The sequence below is a fragment of the Apostichopus japonicus genome, chromosome 15 (genome assembly GCF_037975245.1).
Source record: "Apostichopus japonicus isolate 1M-3 chromosome 15, ASM3797524v1, whole genome shotgun sequence".
NCBI classification, from domain to species: domain Eukaryota; kingdom Metazoa; phylum Echinodermata; class Holothuroidea; order Aspidochirotida; family Stichopodidae; genus Apostichopus; species Apostichopus japonicus.
Genome location: NC_092575.1, coordinates 17,015,976 through 17,021,975, shown reverse-complemented (window position 1 = coordinate 17,021,975; position 6,000 = coordinate 17,015,976). Strand labels below are relative to the sequence as shown.

At 39.7% G+C, this 6,000-nt stretch overlaps 1 protein-coding gene across 3 annotated transcripts in view; it reads left to right on the top strand.

The window, feature by feature from the left end:
• Positions 1–2,343: 2,343 nt before the first annotated feature.
• LOC139980524 (uncharacterized) overlaps positions 2,344–6,000 on the top strand; it is a 13,061-nt gene continuing 9,404 nt past the window's right edge. The window contains exon 1 of one of the 3 annotated variants that reach the window (XM_071992221.1): positions 2,344–2,485. The gene's annotated coding sequence lies outside the window, so the exon portion shown is untranslated. Of the gene's footprint in view, positions 2,486–5,081; positions 5,902–6,000 lie in introns of those variants that run through there. The other 2 variants (XM_071992222.1, XM_071992220.1) reach the window with 2 other exon arrangements.

The window sequence follows — 6,000 nt, the reverse complement described above, 5'->3', positions numbered from 1 at the left end:
GTCAGATACGTTTCCATGTTGCCAAACGTAGGTATGGAATTCAACAACGAATCCGCCAGTTTTCTCCGACCAGTCCACATATTCTTTCTCCAGTAAATGATACTGAGCGATGAGATTAATCGGATGGTCTTGAGGTGTTTGCACAACGTTAAAATTTGGGCTGTTTGTCATCTTTTTGTCAAACCATACACGAATCACTTTGTATGGGGGCGCTATTGGGATGTTATCGACATTCGCATTGAGATTGGTAAAGATCTCGGCAATTTTCGGGCTCATGTCGTGGTTGCTTTTTTATGGTAGACTCAAGAATCTTCTTAGTTGCTGGTAAATCGGTCGCTAGGATCACGTGATCATACTGATTGGTTTCGTCATCGATGACGTTTGTCAATATGCCGTTATCATGGTCAATTTTGAGATCTCCTACCGGTGTGTTGACTTGAAGCCTTTGTTGGGAAACGAAAAGGAAATCGTTGAATATTCATGTCAAACATGGGAGTCAAGTGAAGTTGAATAGTGAACCAGTAGTAAAGACTTTAGTAAAAGACATGCAATTTAACAGGCTGGTCGGTTGGAGATTATGAAATAAGTTTTCCACAATTTGACCTCTGCTGACTCCAAATGATTTTTGACCTACACAAAAAATGATACGCTTCTTTTACTTGACCTGTCACAACTACATACTACATACGAGATTGATCCAAGATTCCTTTCTGGAGATATCTTGTTTACAGGGTTTTCACAATTTGACCCCTGGTCACCCCAAATGACCTTTGACTTCCACTAAAAGACAATTAGCTTTTTCGCTACATGCGGTACTCATTTACACCAAATATGACATTGGTCTAAGCTTTTCTTCTTGAGATATCGTGTTTACAAGCAAGGCGTCACACACATACCCTCACACGTAAACACACACACCAGGGACTCAGGGAGTTGTTCCAACAGTCCAGGGTGTTGTTATGGAACAACTCCCTGCACACACTCTCCGCCAGCATGACTGCATATGTTACGATTTCATTGAAACCAATAATAATTTATGCTACAAATGGGTAATGGCGCGGCCTGTTACAGTATTGTTTCTAGGGTTACCTTGTCCCGCCTTCTACGCTCAGCCTATACCGATAGTGACTGACGTGTAGCGACAAAGTCCATTTCGATAAGATCATCGCAATGGCAAATAATGGTTACCATCCTGCAAGGAAACACGTGACTGGTTTGCAAACAAAGCATGAACAGTTCCAAGAACATGAGCTGTGTTGTTTGCAAACCTAAATTTAGTGTACTGGAAGTTTTCCCTACAACGGTAAAATAACAATTAGGAAACATGAACCCTGCTGTACCATATCAACGAAGCTCGATCCATGCATTCAGCTGTTCATAACCATAGTTCTCGGGCTCTATGTCTGTGTTAGCAGTTTTCTGAAACATTTTCAACTGCATGTTCGCTCACATCTCGGCAGAATGCAATATCCATATAGACTTAATCGGTGGCGTATATGAAGCCAAAATGGTGGGGTTGGTGGGGAGGGGGTTTTCACTCAGAAGGATTTTGTTTGTAAACTTTGGGACATTTGATAACAATTTAACTATTTCTCCAGAAATTGCTATCATTGTACCAAAAATTCGACTATTTTCTCGAAATTTTTGAGGTTTATTTACGACATTTCTATTTACTCCTCGACTTTTCATACCATACGTTCGTCTATTCAGTTATTTCAGCAACCAAATTTCGAATAGTTATTCAAACGTTTCCTTTTTTATCCCAAAGTTTCGACTATTCAGTCTCACTATAACAACCATTCCATTAGGCCACAAACATACTCCTTTCTCTCCCCCCCCCCCCCCTGTCCCGTTCCTATTCTAAGAAGCAAACATATATTAAGAGTATACATATTACCTGACATTTGACTTCGAAGAACACTATTAAAAGTAACTGGAACTTCCCTGTTTTCGCAATCGATTTGGTTCAAGTTTAAAAGAACGATTAGAACTAGAAGTAAACATCCGGGCCCAGAGTGTTTTATAATAATATATATATACATGACATTTGACTTCGAAGATCACTATTAAAAGTAACTGGAACTTCCCTGTTTTCGCAATCGATTTGGTTCAAGTTTAAAAGAACGATTAGAACTAGAAGTAAACATCTGGGCACAGAGTGTTTTATAATAATATATATATACATGACATTTAACTTCGAAGATCACTATTAAAAGTAACTGGAACTTCCCTGTTTTCGCAATCGATTTAGTTCAAGTTTAAAAGAATTAACGGTTAGAACGAGAAGTAAACATCCGGGCACACGGTGTTTTATTATAATATATATACATGTAAACGAAAACTTAGATCATATGAAATCAAGGTGTATATGGTCACGGCTAGTCCTGAGAACTTAACCAACCTCAACGTGTTTACTATTATTAACTGACTTTGCTGTTTATGTAATTACGTTTGTCTTCTACTTCGTGTGCTGACAGTAAACGAGGTAAGTGTACTTATTTATCTCTATAACGTTCAAAGGATTAAATCTCTGCAACAGTTAATCGAAATAGGCCTATATAGAAGAAGCCATATCACAGCTCAATACGTGTTACAATACTGCTGTAGATGTAAAAGTACGTTCGATAAAATGATATGACGGCAATCAGGTGCGTATCCAGGGGGGGGGGCGTTGGGGGCGCGCGCCCCCTGGGTAAGAAAAAGAGAAGAGAAAAAAAGAGAAGAAAAAAGGAAAAAAGAGGGGAAAAAAAGAGGAGGAGGAGAGGAAGGAAGGGAAAAGAAAAAGAAGAAAGAGAGAAAAGGGAGAAAAAGAGGGAGGAAAAGCAAAAACGCGAAGACACCGGGAAGAGAAAGAAGAACAGTGACATCATGATAGCGCTGAATGGTAGCCAGTGACGGATCAATGATTTCGTAAAAGTGTGACTCACCCTACCCCTTACACCGACAACTCCATTTTTTGACGTTTCCATTTTCCTCTCTCACTAATGATCTATATATATACTATATATGGTCTATCATAACGCGTGTGTAGAATTGTGCTATGAAACCAACTGTGGCTGGTCTCGAACTCGACCGTGTCGTCGGGGAACATGACGCATTTTGGGATGGGGGCGACCGCCCGCCCCCCCCCCCCCCCCATTCAGCATTTTTTTAAATGATATCGCTAAGTAATTTCAAAATAGAAAGTCCTTAGAGGCAACTTACAAGGCCTGGGAAGTGTCATTTCCAGCGATCTGGGAGACATTTTCGGCCAAAATTTGCTTGTACGCTTCGCGCCAACCTATGGTGGCGCTACGCTTAGATAATTTGCCTACAGGCTTCGCCCCTCCCTTGGCAAATTCGTCGCTACGCGCCTGTTCGAATTTGTAACGCAAACAGCAGATATCACATCATATCAGTGAGCATGAAAATGGCGTTCCAGGATGAAAAGCCTCAAAACTGTCCGACTTGCCTGAAAAAATAACCAAAAATTTTCGCGCGCGATGCGCGCGTTCAACGTGTTCATGTCAATATCATATAAGCAAGCATCGGTTATTACATCGCATGCCATCGTGTACCGTACGGTCCGTTCAAATTGCGCAGTATACCGCGGGATGCTAATGTAAACAACGACATGTCACATGTAGATGTATAAAAAGCATGGAGGTCCAATTATGTCAAAACTCTCTTTTACATTAGTAATGGCGAATTAGGGCCTGCACCCCCGCCGCGCAGTGGCGGAGCGTCCATATGGTCAGGGGGCGGATGCCCCCCTGACGGACTCAAATGGACTGCTGGCGCCTTTTTCAGCTCTTTACCACTTTTTACTTATTCTAGATTATTGACTTTTTTATTGCGTTCTCATCTACTTATTGACATTTGTCACATTTTCTTGGTGTAATTTGGCGATGACACCTTATTCTTCGTTTATCTGCAAATTAGCCAGGCCCGGAAAGGGTCATTTCCGGCGATCTAGGGAGTATCTTTACTCAAATTTTTTTATGTATACGCTACGCGCCAACCAGTGGTGGCGCTCCGCTTAGATAGTGTCGAAAGCGCCCCTTCAGACCATTCTCGCCACTCCTGACCAATACCCCTAGCTCCGCCACTGCCGCCGCGCCTCCTACGCCTATGTGTGTAGTGTTCGGTTGAAGGAAATATCTGCTATTTTTTCATTTCCTTCAACCAAGTTTTATAATAGCCGTTATTACAGGTTTTAATATTTGTACACCAATAAATTTACTGTGTCTGAATTTTAGAAAATTTATGACCAACATTCTACATCACACTTCCCTCTACTCGTGCAATTTTGACCGGTCTGTTAGGGGTTGAAGGAAGTTTTTTCTATATTGGTTATCCATAGATGAAATTTTGTACAACATTATGGGTATGTTTTGAAGTGAGTTTATTCACGAGAAATGTGAATTTTCAAATTCTGATCAAATATGGGGCTTAAAACCTTGAAAAGTGGGGCTGACGGGTATTGTGGGCCGCGACGTAGAATCACCTACAAAAGCAAAGACCCACAGGAGATGCGATCAGGTCGAACATGATGTGTGCCGGGTTGACAATCTTCAAAAAGGTTATGGATGGAAAAAAAAAACTATTAGGAAATACTTGGTTCTCAGGCGAAAAGTGTACATCTGGTTGGTCATTTTAAACCCGAGAAGTGCCGTTTCCGGTGATCTGGGGGGTTTCAAAACAAGAAATTTTCTTGTACGCTGCGCGCCAACCGATGGTGGTGCTCCGCTTAGATAGTAATTCGCGCCCCCCGGGTTTGAAAATCCTGGATACGCGCCTGGCAATATATATATGTATATTATATATATTAGATATATAGTTTATCTATTTTATATATATATATATATATATATATATATACATATAGGCTATATATATACATATATATATATATATATATATATATATATATATATATATATATATCAGGTCCATTCAGCTCTTCATATATCCATAGTTCTCGGGCTCTGTGTCTGTTTTAACAGTTTCCTGAAACATTTTCAATTGCATATTCGCTCACATTTCGGCAGAATGCAATATCCATATAGACTTAAGCAGTGGCGTATATAAAGCCAAAAGGGTGGGGTTGGTGGGGAGGGGGTGGTCACTCAAAAGAATTTTGTTTGTTAACTTTGGGACATTTGATAACATTTTAACTATTTCTCCAGAAATTTCTATCATTGTACCAAAAATTCGACTATTCTCTCGAAATTTTTGAGGTTTAGTAACGACATTTCTATTTACTCCTCGACTTTTCATACCATACGTTCGTCTATTCAGTTATTTCAGCAACCAAATTTCGAATAGTTATTCAAACGTTTCATTTTTCATCCCAAACATTCGACTATTCAGTCTCACTATAACAACCATTCCATTAGGCCACAAACATACTCCTTCCCCCCCCCCCCTGTCCCGTTCCTATTCTAAGAAACAAACATATATTAAGAGTATACATATTACCTGACATTTGACTTCGAAGATCACTATTAAAAGTAACTGGAACTTCCCTGTTTTCGCAATCGATTTGGTTCAAGTTTAAAAGAACGATTAGAACTAGAAGTAAACATCCGGGCACAGAGTGTTTTATAATAATATATATATACATGACATTTGACTTCGAAGATCACTATTAAAAGTAACTGGAACTTCCCTGTTTTCGCAATCGATTTGGTTCAAGTTTAAAAGAACGGTTAGAACTAGAAGTAAACATCCGGGCACACGGTGTTTTATTATAATATATATACATGTAAACGAAAACATAGATCATATGAAATCAAGGTGTATATGGTCACGGCTAGTCCTGAGAACTTAACCAACCTCACCGTGTTTACTATTATTAACTGACTTTGCTGTTTATGTAATTACGTTTGTCTTCTACTTCGTGTGCTGGCAGTAAACGAGGTAAGTGTACTTATTTATCTCTATAACGTTCAAAGGATTAAATCTCTGCAACAGTTAATCGACATAGGCCTATATAGAAGAAGCCATATCACAGCTCAA